The sequence below is a fragment of the Callospermophilus lateralis genome, chromosome 7 (genome assembly GCF_048772815.1).
Source record: "Callospermophilus lateralis isolate mCalLat2 chromosome 7, mCalLat2.hap1, whole genome shotgun sequence".
Classification (NCBI taxonomy): domain Eukaryota; kingdom Metazoa; phylum Chordata; class Mammalia; order Rodentia; family Sciuridae; genus Callospermophilus; species Callospermophilus lateralis.
In genome coordinates, this window is record NC_135311.1 from 111,339,506 (window position 1) to 111,356,605 (window position 17,100).

At 46.6% G+C, this 17,100-nt stretch overlaps 1 protein-coding gene and 1 pseudogene across 4 annotated transcripts in view; both read right to left on the reverse strand.

Moving 5' to 3' along the window:
• Positions 1 to 17,100, reverse strand: part of St3gal3 (ST3 beta-galactoside alpha-2,3-sialyltransferase 3) — a 194,013-nt gene that overhangs the window by 44,976 nt on the left and 131,937 nt on the right. The gene's annotated exons all lie outside the window — the stretch shown is intronic.
• On the reverse strand, positions 5,003 to 15,965 carry LOC143403442 (cytochrome b-c1 complex subunit 2, mitochondrial-like; annotated as a pseudogene).

Consider the following 17,100-nt stretch of genomic DNA (forward strand, 5'->3'; position numbering starts at 1 on the left):
ACCCACTGGGAGGAGGACGGGAGGCTTGTACAGGTCATTCTAGGCACATGACACCTCTCCAAGTCCCAGCACTGCCAATCCAGGTAGAGTAAAGGGTCGCAGAGACAAGCAAGTCCCCATTCCTTTGTATTTTTCTCTAGTCTTCCCTCTTCTGCACTGCAGTTTTCTTTTCTATCTTGCTCCTTTGCCTGCTTCGGCACTAGAGCATGAGCTCCATGAAGGCAGGGACATTTGTCCCTCACTGCTCTCCCACCACTACTCAAGCAGAACCTGCCATTTAACAGGTGTTGTTTGCTGAACACCTGTTGAATGAATGACTGTAAAGGGCTAAGAATGCCTCCTGCCTCCTGGATTATTGTGAAGATGCACTGAGATAAAGCATGGGAAGTTCTTGGCACAACATGTTGCTCAATAACTGTCAGCTTCCTTCACCTCCCTTCCTCCCCTCCCAGTTTTGGTATCAGCCATGCCCTCCTTCTCCCTCAGGGAGTGCCAGGTCAGCGGCAGGGCTGATGGAGGAACCGCCTCACCAGACGCCCTAGTGGAACTCCCTCAGCCACAGGCAGGCTTGTACTGCTCCACACATCCATCTCTCTGGGTAGGTGTGAGCTACTTTGCTCTAACTCAGGAATCTGGAGGCTCCAAAAGTCTTGTCCTCACAACAGATCTTTGAGCCAAAGGCTCAGGAATTGTTGTCCTTATAATCCCACCCACGTGGCTCCGACAGTCTTTGTCTCATTCTCAAAGGTTTACATAGCAACACTGCCTAGCTGTACCCCAACCCCTTTCTCCAGAGTTCTCTGCCTGCCATGTATACTGGCCACCTTGTTCCAAAGAGGCCTGAGGGCTCCACTCACCAGAGGCTGCTACTGTCCCCACGTATAGGGAGGGTCTTGGGAACAACTATCCCTGGTCAGATGCTCACCTGGCTGATGCACTCTGGTCATGGCTGCACCCTTCTGGAAAGAACTGAGTCCTGTTCTCATTCTAGCCCCTATCACCTTTCTCCTCATTTTAGGAACAGAGGCTGTTTCCCATACAAGAATCCCCTAGAAGCACAATCAATCTGACTAAGATTTCTGGTCTGGAGAGTAATTCTAGAATCTCTGTCCCTATACTGGGATGACTAACCTTGCTGGACACAACCTACACAGGCACACAGACTGCTGTCACAACAGACTCATGGTCTTCTCTTGCCTGCTCTGCTGCTTGGCAGTGGCAGTCTTTGGGGTTGTCCCTGAAAGCAGTCTCTTCCATTCTCCACAGCATCCCTTACAAATACCCTCCATTCCTCTCACACATGGATGTGGCTCCAGAGCAGAGCCACCTAGCCAAGCTTGGTCAAGGCCCCTGGAGTTCATCACACATGCCAAGCAGGACAGGGATGGGGCTTAGCAGCAGCATGTCAAGAAATTCTTACAGTCAGTGGGACAGGACAACTATAAAAGTAGTGTCTTTTGAGTGTCAGTCATTATGAGGAGCACCAGAAATGGGGAAGTATTTCTTCTATCTTCTCTGTCAGAACACCCCAGAGCAAGCACACGTTCTATTCTGGGTATCTTCTAAAGGGAACAATAATACAACAGAATTGATCCAGAGAAGGGACCACTGAGTTAGGGAGGAAATGATACCGCGTGAAAGCAAAGATGCCTGGCTAGAGACTTGGGTCACACAACCACTAGCTTCAAATCCCTGGACAGCTCATGTGGAAGAGGATTTGCTCTGTGTGGCTCTGGCACGCACAGCAAAAAGCACAGAGAAAAGTTACAGAAAAGCAGAACTTGGCACTTTAAAAACTCTCCAGTTACTCAGTAATAATAATCTCAAAATAGATGGGCTACTTCTGCAGGTCCAGTGCCCAACTACTGGGAAGGGGGATGGACTAGGTAACCGCCATAATTCTGGGACACAGGGCCTCTAGACCTACCAAGCCCAGGAAGTGGTTGGAGTCATCCTGTCCTTGGGCTCACCCTGGGCTGAAGACAGGCCCAAAGTGGCAGCAGGTCCAGCCTCAGCCTAAACTTCATGGTCCAGGCCATGGAGACAGTCACTCAGTGCTAGTGTCCAGGAACTTTCTGGTAGGGGTGTCTACAGTTTGGATAAGTTGTTTTCTCTCTTTAAAAGGAAAAGCTCTGGAAAGGGGGAGGTTGTGGGAGACTATTTCCATCTTGAGTGTCTACTCCAAAGCTCTGGTGTTTTGCCAGGATTCAAGCATGGTATACACAACTCTGTTAAAAATAACTCCTTGATTGAAGAGAAGGCGTGGGAGAGAGGGGGACAGCCAGGCGACTCTGCTAGAGGGTGGGGAGGGTGGGCAAGGAGAGGGGACTTGTACCCACAGACCCTGGGAAGGGTTTTATTCCAGAAGAGTTATGTAGACTCAAAGAGCCAGGGAAATATGATCTGTGACTACTTCTTCCCAGGAAAAATAGTCCAGTAAGTGCCCTGTTTTGGTTTTGCACAGGATGTAAACAGGCTGCTGGTTTCAAGGGTTCTCCCAGGACTGAGTCTGCCATTTTTCAGTCCCAAGTGCCAGCCTATGGGACTAGGATGGAAAAGAAGACAAGGAACAGGAAGCCAAGAAAGGCCAATAATGTCAAAAGCCAAGAGAGGTCAAACACACATAAAAGTCTACTGGATTTAGCTCTTGGGTGGTTCTTAGGATTTATATGTGAGGGCTTCCAGACTTCTCCTTCCATAAACAGGCATTTAACATAAATGGATTTATCTTATATGACCTGTTCCATAACTTTTAAAAAGTTTAACTATAAATGTAGAGGCATGTCAATAAATATAGTCTGACAACATCATTTTTCATGATTATATACTATTTTATCATTTGGATACATTATATTAATCATTCTTGGCTGGGAGACACACTGTTTGCAATTTTTTTGCTATTATAAGGCATATTATAATTAATAATGTATATATAGATATGATTATTACTTATGTTAAACATGTATAAGTAGATTGTTAGATCAAATGAAAACTACATTCAATATTTTATTATAAGACTGACTATGTTGCCTTCTATTCTTTCAGAAAGAACAAAATTTCATTTTCTCCTGATTTTCCACAGGCTCTGCCCATTCTTTCCCACTTTACTCCATCATTTCTCCTTCCTAATCACTCCTTCCTTGTTGCTACTCCATTTTCTTCTTACAAAATTTACTAACCAAATGCCTTCAAGAACCAAGAAAGTACTGTATATATGTGAATTGGGCCAGAAGTAAGACAACAACAATTGGCGGGATTACAGCAAGCTAGAGTCACACATTGCCTAACAGGATTCACATTATTTTAAAACACTGTGCTGGCCACACAAAGATGACTGCAGGAAGGCTTAACTTTTAAACTGCCAGTTTGGGACTTGGTCTACACTCTTCCTACACTATCCCCACTGCCCAGACTTCATCTCTATGCTAGTAACTCTCACAGCATCATCTCTGGCTCCGACCGCCTCCCTTGAAACTCCAGGCCCACATGTGCATCTCTCCTTAAGTGTCCCAGAGTCATTTCAATTTATTGTGTCTACAACCAAATTCATAATTCTGCCCTTTCCTCCTCCTGCTAAAAGCCAGAGATCTAAACAGAAATAACCGCATTTCTTCTTGGATTTCTATCTCAATGAGTAGTACCCTCATTTTTTCTTTCTTAAACTATGGGGTTGTGGGGAAGATAATGATACTTCCAGAGTAGGTCAGGAGACCAGAAAAAGATGCAGCCCTTTGGGTCTGTTTGTGTGTGGCCTTGAGGGGCCCATGAGTACCTCAGGTCCACAGACCCATTATTTGGAGGAGCTATGGGCAAGGTGCATCCCAGACACTGACGGCACTCACCCCTCCCAAATTAAAAGCAAAAACAAAGCAAGAAAAGGTTTCACCTAAATGATGGTGAGATACCAGCCACTAATTAACCAACAAAAGGCGTGTCTCTGGCTTTTTAATGCTGGAAGCAGATGATTAGAATGAAGGTCAAGAGATCCTAAAATAATGGCAGAAGAGAAGTGAGCCCAGAAATTCACTTCAGGGAAAAAGCCTCTGGCCCTCAGGTGTCTCCTTTCTGGCATTCATGGCATCTTATGCTTCTTTCCTCTACCATCATGTCAACACAGCATTTTTGTCTTCATGTTTGATTCCCCTTCTAGCCTGAAATTCTAAGGTAGAGAATTATTATTATTTTTCATCGTTAGTGCCCAGCATGGTATAAAATAAATAATGCGAAAAGGGGAGGGAATGAAGTCAGGATAAATAGGTTTCATTTTGAAAGGTCTGGTGACAAGAAGAGACAAACTCAATAATTCAGTGCAATATCACCAAAAAAAGTCTCTTACTATGTCAGGGATGTGAGAAAACTGTCAAGGAGCCATCAGGCTTTGTTAACAAGAACACTGTTCATAGCAATGTTGTTTATAGCAGAAAGAACTGGAGGGAAGGAACCCTGAAAGGTCCCTGGTGCTCACATCCCCAGGAGGATGCTCCAGAGGTGCAGCACTTCAATAGCTGCCCCGACAGGTTCCCCACCCCCATCCCGTAGCCTCTCTTAGGAAATGCCACCTCTGACCTGTCAGCTGCCTGAAACAGAAACTGGGAGCCTGTTTTTACTTCTCCCTCTCACTCATCCCTAACAGACCACTGACTGTTGTCCTCATCTAATATCCTGTGAGCCTATCCTTGCCCTAATCACTGACCCCCAGGGTCTCCCTCTTTAGTCTCACCTCCTGTAATGCTTGACCTTTTAAAAGTACCAATGCGATGCTGCCCCTCTCTCCCTGCTTGCACACCTTAGCTGACCTCATAATATACTGCAAGCTTCTCAGCATGATGGTCAAGGGCTCAGACCACCCTTGACTTTTATACTCGAAGCATGTTTGTTTCTTTTGCTGTATCTTTATACTTAATTGACAAGTGTCACAGATTATATTTATGGGGCACAGAATGACATTTCAATACATGTATACAATGTGTAACAATCAGATCAGGGTAATTAACATGAAGGATCACCTCAGAGAGGCACTGTTGCCCCTCTTGACATGTAGTCCAAGGGTGTGTTGAAGAACATCAAATCAAATTGCTTCTGCACTTCCTGTGACAGCGATTTCTGCTACAAAGGCAGCATGGACAAAGTTGCCTCAACTCTCTTGTCAAATTTCACCCCCATGGTACCTGGCCTTTACAGCTCATAAATGAAGCCCACCCTTCGTGCAGAGAGACTGTTCAGCAACTTGCTTTAGAGCAGGATGACTCACCAGGTCAATCAAGGCCATCCGTACACTTGTAAAATAGCTCTGAACATAGCAATGTTTACTCCTTTGAGGTCATTTTCCAGCTCTATAGTGAGTACAATACAAGGAATTAGCCAGGGCATTCTGGTAAGCTGCAGCAAGCAAATTTGATGACAAGAGTCTATGGACTGTGAAAAGCCACAGCTTTGTCAATCCTTAGCTCACAGTGAAGGGCAGCTACTTCCTATTGATGGAATTCGGGGGCTGTGATAATATGGTGCAGGAACTCAACTAGAACACTGACATCATCTTGGAGGCATTCCACAGTGTACGCCATGTTTTCCCTTGCTGCCGTCACACTTAATTTACCACCAACTGCTTCAATTCCATGAAGCTCCTTTTGTAATCCAACCATATGCAAGACACAGCAGCAAGTGTGAGGCTCCTAAACTGATGGAGCCCTCATTTCTACTGCCTTTTGTCTTCTCCCTAAGTACTGGGGACTGAACCCAGAGCCTTGAGCATTAGGCTAGTGCTATGATGGAGCTACATCCCCAGAGCATATTTTATTTTGAGACAGGGTCTTGCTAAGTTGCCCAAGCCAACCTTGAACTTGAGATCCTTCTGCCTCAGCTTCCTGAGTGGCTGGGATAACAGGCATGCACCACCTCCTGTCTACTTTAATAAACAATCCAATTCTTGATGCAGAAGCACAACTTTCCAGAGAAGTAATCATTAACCGTTTGACATCTGGGTAAACTCCAGGTCCTGAGGATGTGGAGACACACCTGTCTCCACATAGCCCTAACACTGGGGGAAGCTTGGTAGGAATAAAATCTCAAAAAGAATCCAGTTTTGGTTAATGGCTCCAAGGCTCAAGGCTGCAGTCCACAGTCCTTGGTGGCTTAAAGTAAAGCAAGAGGAGACAGGACAAGGACAGGAATATCTATGGTTTTCTGTATTGATAAGGTTTGATTTTTCTTCTCTTTGTGTGTTTTCTCTATTAGTGAGTTTTGTACTTTCTTGTGCTTTCATGATGGTAGGTGTAGGGCTGGTCTAATTCTTTCAGGTTTTGCTTGTCTGCCCCCCGCCACCCAATGGGTTTGTGTTGCTGGGGATTGAATCCAGGGTGTGCACATACTAGGCAAACAAACACTCTAGTACTGTGCTATATCCCTAGCTTTTGCTTGCCTTGAAAAGACTTCTCTTTCATGTTTGAAGGATAGTTTTGCAGGGTATAGTAGCATTATTCTTGGCAGTTTTTGGTTTTTTCTTTCAGGACTGAGTATATCATCTCATTCTCTCCTGACCTGTAAGGTTTCTGCAAAGAAGTCTGTAATTAGTCTAATGGGGTTCCCTTATCTGTGACCTGGCACAGATTTTCTCTTATACTTTTGACAGTTTGACTATAATATGCCACAGACAGTATCTTTTTTAGTCAAAGCTATTCAGGGTTTTTAAGCTTCTTAGATTAGTTCAAATCTTGGGAAAGATTTGGAAAGTTTTCAGCAATTATTTCATATATATATATATATATATATATATATATATATATATATACACACACACACACACACACACACACACCAGGGATTGAATGCAGGGGTGCTTAACCACTGAGCCACATCCCCAGCTCCTTTTTTATATTTTATTTAAAGTCAAGGTCTCACTGAGTTGCTTAAGGCCTCAATAAATTGCTGAGGCTGGCTTTGAACTCACAATCCTCCTGCCTCAGCCTTCCAAGCCACTGGGATTACAAGCATGTGCCACTGTGCCTGGCCATTCATTCAGTGTTATTTTTTTTTTTAAATGACCTTTTCTCTCTCTTCTCCTTCTGTAACACCCATAATATGAATATTTGCTAATTTAATGGTGTCCCATAAGTCTTAAAGGCTTTCTTCTCTTTTTTAATTTTTCTTTTCTATTATTTTTTTTTCTTTGTTGGTTTGACTAGATTCATTCGGCTGCTGAGGCTCAACTGTATTTTAAAATTTCACTTATTAAATTCTTTAGCTCAAAGGTTTCTGCTTTTATAAGTAATCTCTATTTCTTTTGAATTTCTCATTCATTTCATGAATCACCTTCCTAAGTTCACTGAATTGTCGGTCTGTGGTCTCTTACATTTCATTATGTTTCTTTAAAACCGATATTTTGAATTTTCTTCTGGCCATTTGTCAACTTTGTTTTCTTTGGGGTCCATTGCTAGGGTCATCTTATTCCTTGGGAGGTGTCATATTACTTTGTTTTCCACCCTCCTTGTGTCCCTGTCTTGATATCTGTGTAGCTGGTTGGTTGGCCGCCTCCCCATTTTATAGTGTTGTTTTGTAGTAAAAGGTTTTCTCCTGGTGATGTGTCTTGGAGGGTCTTGCAGTGTTAGATGAATAGTGTGCGTTGGCTTTGGTTCCCCAGGGATGCTTTAATGTAATGTCGCGGTGGTTCCCCAGGGATGCTTTAATGTAATGTCGGTGTGGCTTCTTTAGCCATCACCAATGCCCAGCAGTGATGTCTGCAAGTATCTTAGTGTTTTAAGCTGCAGAGGCTAGGGGGTGTACTGCTAGTTCTGGGAATGGTGGTCCCAGCTGTGTGTGGGGGTTGACTATCAATTTCTAAGGGTCATGTGGGAGTGGGGCAGTCCACATGGGCCCCAGTGGGAGCACCTGCAATTAGACTGGGTGCCTGTCAGCATCTGAGGGATATATAGGAACCAAGCGGGACCAGTGAATCAAGAAAGGCTGCCATCAATGTCCAAGGTTTGCAAAAGTGACTCTATGGGGCCTCTGGGGACCAACTTGCTTGGGGCAGATTGCCTAGCTCCTTCCCATCACTGATTCCTGGGCTGCAGAAGAATGAGTGGGGCCACCTGGGGGATTCTGGGGTTTCTTGGCAGGTTGAGCCACTAGGGGAAAGGCAGCATGTCTGCCTTCCCAGGGCTGAGGGTGGGTGGATGGGGCTGCACGGGGTCATGAGGGGTGGAGATGAAAGAAGTACCTGGCTGCTTTCAGGGGGCTGAGGTGGGTGGGTGGGTAAGTGGGGCTTTCTGGCTATTTTGGGGACAGTGAGAAGGAGGGTGGGGCCATTTGACTGCTGTTTAAGGGTCTCTGCAGGCTGAAATGCTCAGGTGGGCTGCTCAGGTACTTCCTGTGTGGTTTGCAGGGTTGGGTCAGTTGAGCTACTGAGGACAACTTCCCTGCTGCTTCACAGGACAATAGGTGGGCACAGTGTCAAGATAGCATGGTGCAGTAGGAGCCTTAGTGGGCATGGGCACTATGTAGGCTGAGCTTTCTTTGGGGCAACAAAGCAGTATGGTAACACACCAGCTTCCCAAACTTGGACCTGTGAGGGCTAAAGGATTCTCCAGCAGCAAATGCTTCCGGAGTCCATGGTTGAGTGGTGGGTGCCGGATGCCTGGCCAGTTTCTAATTTTGCACCAGTTGTGGCCTCAGGTGCACCTCCTCTAGCAAGACTCTGTAGCCTGCAGTTTGGTCAGATGCCCTCATGGGAGCATGCACAGCTCCCTATGCTTGCTTTGTCCTTGCAGTCACCACACTGCCCACTCACGGTAGCTCTGGGAAGTGGCAGCTATTTCTTATTTGTCACTGACCTCCAGAGCTCTGCAAGGACTTGGCAGAGTAGGTGCTTAGAGGCTGGAGAAGGGCAAGAATCTATCTAGTGTCTCTGGGGCTCAGGAGTCAGGTAAGCAGTCATCATGGGCAGGATCCAAATGGGGCCCTGGGAGGTGCTGATCTGATTGGAGGCCTGGGTACAGCCCCCACACAGGTGGAAGTTGGGGGGAAACTCTGCCCATTCCCTGAGGGCATTCACTGCAGGGGGCTCCCAGGATTAAGCCTGCACTGTGTAGACATGCAGAATGTTAAGGGGCGGATGCTGACTTAATGATGGAGCCATGCTTTCCCCAAGCCATTCTTCATTCTTTATGGCTTCTGAATTGCAGAAGCAGAAACTGCTCACCCTCAGTCTGCAGCTTTTCGTGACTTGTGCAGAAGAAATGTCATCAACAGCCTTTTGTTTGGGCTTGACTTGGATGAATGTGCCAAGAAAACTGGCTCAGAGGAGTCTTTTCAGATGTCATTTCTGTTTGTCTATAACCCTAGTCCATGCAAAATCATTCACAAGCCTGATCTTCTGAAACTCCAAAGCTGTCATCCTCTGGTTGCTGCCATAGCCCACAGAGCTACTGTGAGATGGCCTTGGGCTTGGGCAGGCTTGGGGCCTCCCCACCACCCTACCCACTCAGCAGTGTGCTGTGGCCCGTTCAAGGCTAGGTGCTGGGATACAGTGGTGAGAGGGTATCTGGCCAAGTCCCTTGCTTTCCAACTTGATGTGAATACGACCAGAACTTTGAGGTATAGCTTCAATTTATTTCCCCCAGATGCTGAACTTGGGCCCTGTCTGCATTTTTCAAGACCATCTCCCCAATGTCTAATACAGAGCCTGGTGCTCAGTAAAAATTCATTGCAGGAATAAACAAATAGCCACAAAATTCCCAACTGTCTGAGCAAATTGAAGGAGGACATCAATCTCAATATTTTGAGGGAGGAATGATCTAGAGTTTAATATATCATCAGAGCCACTGCCGATTCTTCCCACTGTTGATGCTGGTGGTGCTGCTTCAGGCTGGCAGCACAGCGGACCAGACAGAGCACCCAAGGAAGTCATCAGGATCTCCATTTTCACCTCCCTCCCCAAACTGAAGCCAGCTTGGAAAAGTATGGCAACTGAACAGATAAAGGCATGGAAATGGGAACTGGCCCCAGTTCATTCAGGCAGTAGGTGGTGACACAGGTAAATTAAAGATAAACACTGGGCAAGGAGAAGTGGAGGACAGGAGGAAAGCACAGTTCAGTGCACATGGAAGGACTGCAGAAAAAGACGCACGAGCTGGCAAGACCCAGGCTGGGGAAAGATTTGTAGAGGAGGTGAAACTGAGTTTTCTAAGGGTGGTGAAGGTGAGGAGGGACACTCCAGAAGGCACATGCACGTGGCATCAACCAAGCTCAGTGCTTGCCTTCTTCAGGCCCCTGATGAGGGGAGAAGCTTGCCACAAGCAGTTCTGTGAGCAGAGACTGCAGTGCTTGGTGCCAGAGATGGCCAAGCTGCTCGCTGAAATAAGTTAAGGCCAAGATGGAGGGAAGCACTCCTGGCTGGGGAACAGCATGTGTGGCATGCAGATGTCAAAAACTGGTTTTCAGGGCAATGCCCCTTGGGGTTAGGTACTAAGAGACATCCATTCCTGGATGCTCTGCTCTGACAACTCAGTCTTATTTCATTTTATTTTTTTACTAAATTATAAGTTATCAGTTGCATCCTGTGTGGCTGGAGTTGACAACAGCCACACTTCCTGATACATGTGGCATTCCTTTATCAACAAATGTCAATCACCTGGGTTTATACGCACAATCTACGCAAGTCCTGACAGCTGCCAGGCAAGATGCATTACCAGAGGTGTCTCTGGAGTCACGGTGGGTAGAGTGAAAGGACAGAAGAACAACTACACTTTCTTGCCCTGACTAAGCACTGAGTGCAGGCCACACACCTCATGGACAGGGTCTCATGCAACCCCACAGCTGCCTGGGAGGTAGCAACCGCTATTCCCGTTTTGCAGATGAGGAGGGTGAAGCTCAGCATGACTAAGTAACTAGCCCAGGGCTGCACAGCTAGCCAAGAGAAGAAGTTGGGATTGAAATCCAGGTCTTCCTCACCCTAATGCCTAAGCTCTTCTTACTTGCATGGACTGGAGAAGGGAGAACCCAGTTGCCTTGGTTTTTGCTAAGACAGCATAAATGAGATGCTGTGAGCCTGGCATAGGCACTGGCATGGCTCCAACCACAAGGATCAATGACCCAGTGGTGAAGTCAGGGGGCAAAGATTTCTTTCTCCACCTACCCTGACAGCTCTCATTTCAGTGCCAAGAAATGACAGTCTGAGCATGGCCAGACCACTTCTGCCCAGCTACAAAGCTCCCTGCTTCCTGAAAGTCAGGCCCACCCGCAGAAAAGATCTGAAATGTAGCCAGGAATCAGTTCAGTCATGGCTTGGGGAAAAAACAGGCCGCCCTCCAGTTTGTGGCTATAACCTGTGTAGCCCAGGCCCCTAGGTTACCTTTTTTTTGGTGCATCCAGCTTCCAAGTCTCACCCTGAAAAGGACTCATCTGCAAAACGGGAAGACCTGCCATCCACAAAAGCGGGCCCTGGGGTGCAGCTGTATACCAGAGAACATTTGGTCCTTCCTTTAGCAAATTCTCCTCTGTGGAGTCCCTGAGTGTGTGGCCCGAAACAGAGATGGATGGAGCCAGGCTCACCCCTTCCTTCTGCACCTGTACCCTATGTGCAGCTGGGGCTGTGCTGACAGCTCTCGATGGATGGCCTGCAGCCCTTGAACCCCATGTTTTCTACCAATAATCAGAGTGACAGCCAAGCAGTGTATCTTTGAGGGCCAGAGACTTTGCTGGAGCCCACTGGACAGACAATCTCCTAGACGAGCAGCCTTCCTCAACTCCCACCACCCACACCAAGCACAGTTTGCTGCACTCTGTCCTGCTGTCTCTTGCACTTTTTAAAATTCTATCCCAGAACTCAAGGTGACAAGAAATGGCTCCAACAAAGGCAGTTGATGACCATGTTAAATAAAGGCCGCTGTTTCTGAAGAGGGACTCTTTTCCTCAGGGGAATCAAATGGGCTCACAGAATCTACTCCAACCCTGTGTCATCCCTCAGGGGTAGGGGAGGAGTGGGGAGAAGCCCACTGGGAAAAGGGATGTGGATATCAGGGGCACCTGTGCATGCAGCAGCCTTTGGGCAGCAAGGAAGAGGTACAGGAGCACAGGCATCCTAAGGTCAAAAAGATCAAAAGGTCAAAAGCATCCTAAGGATAAAGAAAGCTGAGGAAAGTCCTGTGCTTAACTTCTTTTGTTGATCCTGGGGGTGTGCATGAGGATGCATGGGGGAGATGGAGAATGAGGTGGAGACAGCCCTTTTTACCAGGATAGAAGCTCATGGATCAGACACCTCAGACACAAGGAGGCACTGCCAATGGGGACAGCAGGTACCAAGCCAGCCCCAATTAGGCCCCACAGAGTTGGTTTCTGAGCCCAGTTCCCAAGCACATGCCTTGCCCATTTAACAGTCTTGCCCCCTTTGGGTGTTACTTTTTTGGAACAAGCTCTGCAGCTGGCCCTGGACCCACACACACTATCTGGAGGGCTGAGCAGCAGAGTGAAGATGCTGCAGCGCATGGTCTCCAGTTAGCCAGCTGCTGAAAACCCAATCTAAGCCCTTGGAGAACCTGAGGGGAGGATGGGTCTGTCCTAACACCAGAGGCCCAGAGATGCCATAGCCTACTTTCAACAAATAGGCCTGCCTTCATGCTGCTGCACTGGTGAGGAGTATAATTCCCTCGCCAGGAGGTCCCTGGCTACCTCATTTGCCCAGGTCTGGACTCCACATGCACTGGGGCAGAGAGTCGAGAGCTCCCATGACAGAGGATGGGCACGGGCTGGGAGAGGTGAGGCCTCAGTCATGCTCCTCCCTGCCAGCTTCTGCTATTTATTCATGAAAGGCTAGTCATACAGTGACCTACCTCTCTGAGGACAGACAAGAGAAGGAAAAGCAGGACAATAACCCAAAGGTGCCAGCATCCTGTTCTCTGCCCAGCTGCTGCCTCACCCCTGGGACTTTGTGTAGGTGGAGCTGATACCTGGGGCCTCCCTCTCATCGAGGAACTGGTACAGGGCTGGCCTGGAGCCTCACGTTCTAAGCTTTCATCAGCTTTTGCTCTTCTCAAGAAGCACAGCTCCCCACGTGGGGATCTTGTACCTGAACCAAGAAAAGCAAAGCTGCTAATCTGACAAGATCAATCCTCAAATACCACAGGAATGCAGCCTGGCTGCCTGCTCTCCCCAGGGACTGCGCTTCCGAGCACCTTCAGGATTCCTGCTCTCTAGCCAAGGGGAGCCCTGGGCTTAGTCTCAAGGGAAGAAGCGGCCTTCACCAGGGTGCCTGGTCTTGCTACAGAAGCTCCAGCTTCCTGGGATAGCTCAGACATCTCCTTCACCAGCCAGCCTCTCATCAATCCTCTGGCTTAGGGGTCTCCTCTGTCTTCACCACTCCTGGGCACATATGCCTGGATACATATGTGACTCAAAGCACTGTCCCCTTCACCCTGGGGTAATCAGCCAGATGGAAAAAGGAGGCTCAGAGAGGTGAAGCCCAGCCAGCCCTGCTCTTTCCACTGTGGCTCAATGCTTCTCAACCATATGTGAAGGACCAGTTAGTTTTGCTTTTTAAGTTTCAATTCTGCCACAGAACAATAACTGTATAAAATAAAATAAAAAGGAAATCACTAGAAAAATAAGCACACATATAAAATATGAAGCCCCATTTTTAAAGTATTAAATTCACCAACATAAACTTACTCTAATTGTTAGTTTCCAAATCTTATTCTCAGTTTCTCAAATATCTTGTTGCAGACCAGTGTGCATCGCTTTTGATTCCATAGCACACAACAGATGCCCTGGGTGGGACATTCTACTGAGGCTTCAGCCTGGCCTCACCCTCAGAAGAAATCAGAGGAGGATGAGACAAAACTCCTCAGGTCCTGACCTGGGGCAGGAGAAAAGATGCACTCTGATACCATCAGGAAGAGTCAGAAGCCCAGAACTTCTCTTACAGCACATAACGACTTAACCTGGGAAATCTCCACAGGTGGGTCGACAGTATTCACCTGTTCAAAGCATCGTGGAAGGAGATTTTTCTAAAGAAAACCAACTTTTGGGCATCCACTATAGTCCCACCTATGAGGGTTGGAAGAGAATGAAGAGGAAAGAGATGAGGTGTACAGTTTAGGGTATGAGGGTGCTGAGTTCCTTGAAGGGGTAAAGACAAAGATAAAGAATTAGTTTAAAAACAGAAAATAGAGGTCAGGTGTGATGCTAAGGAACATATGGCGCAGGGGGTGATGGCAGAGAAACTAACTGGACTCAGATAGAAATCCTGTAGCTTCAGGCTGGACTCCAGGTCAAGGACAGGCATTTAGTCTGCCAGCCCATTGCAGGCTACCCTTGCACACTCTGCAGAGAAGCTCTGGTTACTGAACACTCCTGCTCTTCCTAGTACCCAGGGATTTTACTGCAGGGATTACCTACCCAAAAATATTTAATATACCCTCTGAACAAAAGGAATCTGCATTCCTCTGTAGGCGCATGGTTGAGAGCCATGATTCAGCACAGCAGGTGGGGTTGGTGAGTACTGACTCTGTGCCACTGTGTCCTCAAGCGAGTTACAGCTTTCTCATCTACACTTATTGCACAGGGCTGTTGTAAAGGCTGACAGGTCATGAATACACAGCGTTTATCAGAGTGGCTGACACATAGTAAGAGTTCCAACAACCATGTGACATTTATGCATAGGTTCTCTGTGACTGCAGTAGGACGTATGATCTCTGAGGGGAAAGATTTTAGGCATATTAGACATGCTGAAGGTCCAGCACTAGGAAAATGTCTGGCACTTCATTGAATGAGTGACTCCACAGCACACAACTGCCCTGATAACTGGAAGCTCTTATTATTAAGTGTACAGCATAATAGCAGGTAGTTGATGTGACAATCTTCAAGGGATGGGGAAACCTGAGTATGATTAAGTAGTACTATAAGGAGCCAGTGAAGAGAATGAAGATTCAGGATCCTGAGGAGTGGATGAGGTTGGAGGATTGGGGCTCAGAGGAAGGAGCTAAACTGATCTTCCAACCTCGGGATTCAATGCTGCTTGGATATTCAGTTGAGAGGGGAAGGAGAAAAACTAGCTCCCATATTTCTGGTTCAGGTGAGAGTGGACCTGTTATTGAAATAACATGGATTGATTCAAAGTATTGAATACTCAGGGGACATTGAGTTTGAGATACTTTTGAGTCACCCAAGTAGGTTAGAGATCAGCAGAGAAACAAGGTTGAGAGTTGTCAGCGCATGTGTTAAACAAAGTGGTGAAGCCAGAGGAGAGGAGGGCCATATGGACGCTGGTGGACACCAGTATCTAAGATAAGCACAGGAGCAGGTTGCCTGCAGTAGAGACTGAGAAGGAATCATCGAAAAGTCAGGAGGGTGTGTGGACAAAGAACTGAAGAGAATACAGTGTTTCATAGTGGAGGAAGACCATCAAAAAAGGTTTATCTACCCCCTGCCTTTATTAGGAAGTATTTTTTCTTGATCTGGACAAGAGTACTTAAAAGAGGGGAAGGGTAGGAGCACAGGCTAGATCACACAGATTCAGAATTAGAGGGATAAGAGGAAGTAGAGAAGGCAATCTCAGCCTGTCTTTATCACACTCCTCCTGGCAAGGAAGGGGCTGTGTCCATCTTGCTCCCAGTCTGGAAGGACAGTGATTCTGCAGAAGTGGAGGAAGGGACCGTGCTCTACTTTCCCCTGCAATTTTTGGTATGGGACAAAGCTTAGCTAGGATGCCTCTCAGTCTTACCACACTTCCTTGGTGTTGTAGTAATAAAAATCCCAGGATTCTTCTCTGAAGGGCAGAGAGGGGAGGGCTTTGGAATGTGGGGATACCAGCTACCCAGCTAACCTGGCCAAGAGCCCACAGCTTTCAAAGCCCCCAGGCAGTGCAGTAGGCCTCCTGCATCTTCTCACGCAAGGGTCCCAAAATAGGCAGCTGGGACTGTGTCAGCGCTCCAGACTTCCTGCCTCAGAGAGCTGTGCAAGGTTTCGGCAGCCATCCTTGCACTCTCAGGAACACAGCCAGCTTGGACCATGGCAGTGATTCCTTAACAGTATGAGAATCACAGATGTACACCACACCCACCAGTCTTCTTAAATCAAAGTGTGTCTCAGGAGAAGTGTGGTTTTCCTCTGTAGAGCTGGGTAAGGCGGCAATTTCTACACCAGCACCTCATCAGCCACCACCAGGCTGTACTCTGGCCACTAGCCACCCGCCCATGAAACAGCAGCTGTGAAAGGGGGTAGAATGTGCTCTGTGGTCAAATGTTTGGGTTCAAAAGTTGGTTTCATTACTTCCTGTATGACCTCAGGCAAACTGCTCGACTTCTGTGTCTCCATTTCCTCATATTTATACACTAGACTCCGTTTCTCTTATAATTGATAAGAGGATTAAAACAGAAGAGAGAGGAAAAACTCTTACCAGCATAGGACCTGATACAAAGTAAGCCTCCAATAAATGATGTTAGCTATCACTGGCTGCTGCTGATGTTGCTCTGCAGTGTGTCCACAGCATGGGTTACAGCTCTGCCTTCTGCCAAAACTGGTGGTCACAGGCTTTGCCTGAAGATGCCACCCATTTTGCATAGGCCTACTGGTTACCATCTAAAAGGCATGATACTTTCACCAAAGCACAAAATAACCCTCAAATGTAGGAAGCAAAGTATTGTTAGGAAAATGGAGAGTGTCAATTAAGGTTCTGAATAATTATATTCAAATGAATTACAGTTCTTCTTTAAGCCAACATTTAAAGTATTTACTATGATCTACTCTGGTATCTGTATTTCTTTCTTAAAAAAAAAAAAAATCCAAACACCTTATCTAACCATAATGAAAGTCACTGAGAAAACAATTCACTTGTTATGTGTCTAACATTAAATTCTGCTGCAATGATCTAATAACATTTATGGCTCCAAGATAAATCATCACATTTCATTTTCTTAACTAATGAGTTAAGTAATGCTCACACTTTCCCAAGATTGCATAGCCTGTAATGTAAGAAAGCTATGAATACTTTCTATCTCCAAACCTCATCTCTTTCCAATGTAGCATGTATTAGAATATGTCATAATAATTATTTTTCTTCCTTAGCTGTCACTCAAAGTATCTTATCAACATTTTCAAACCCTCAGACTC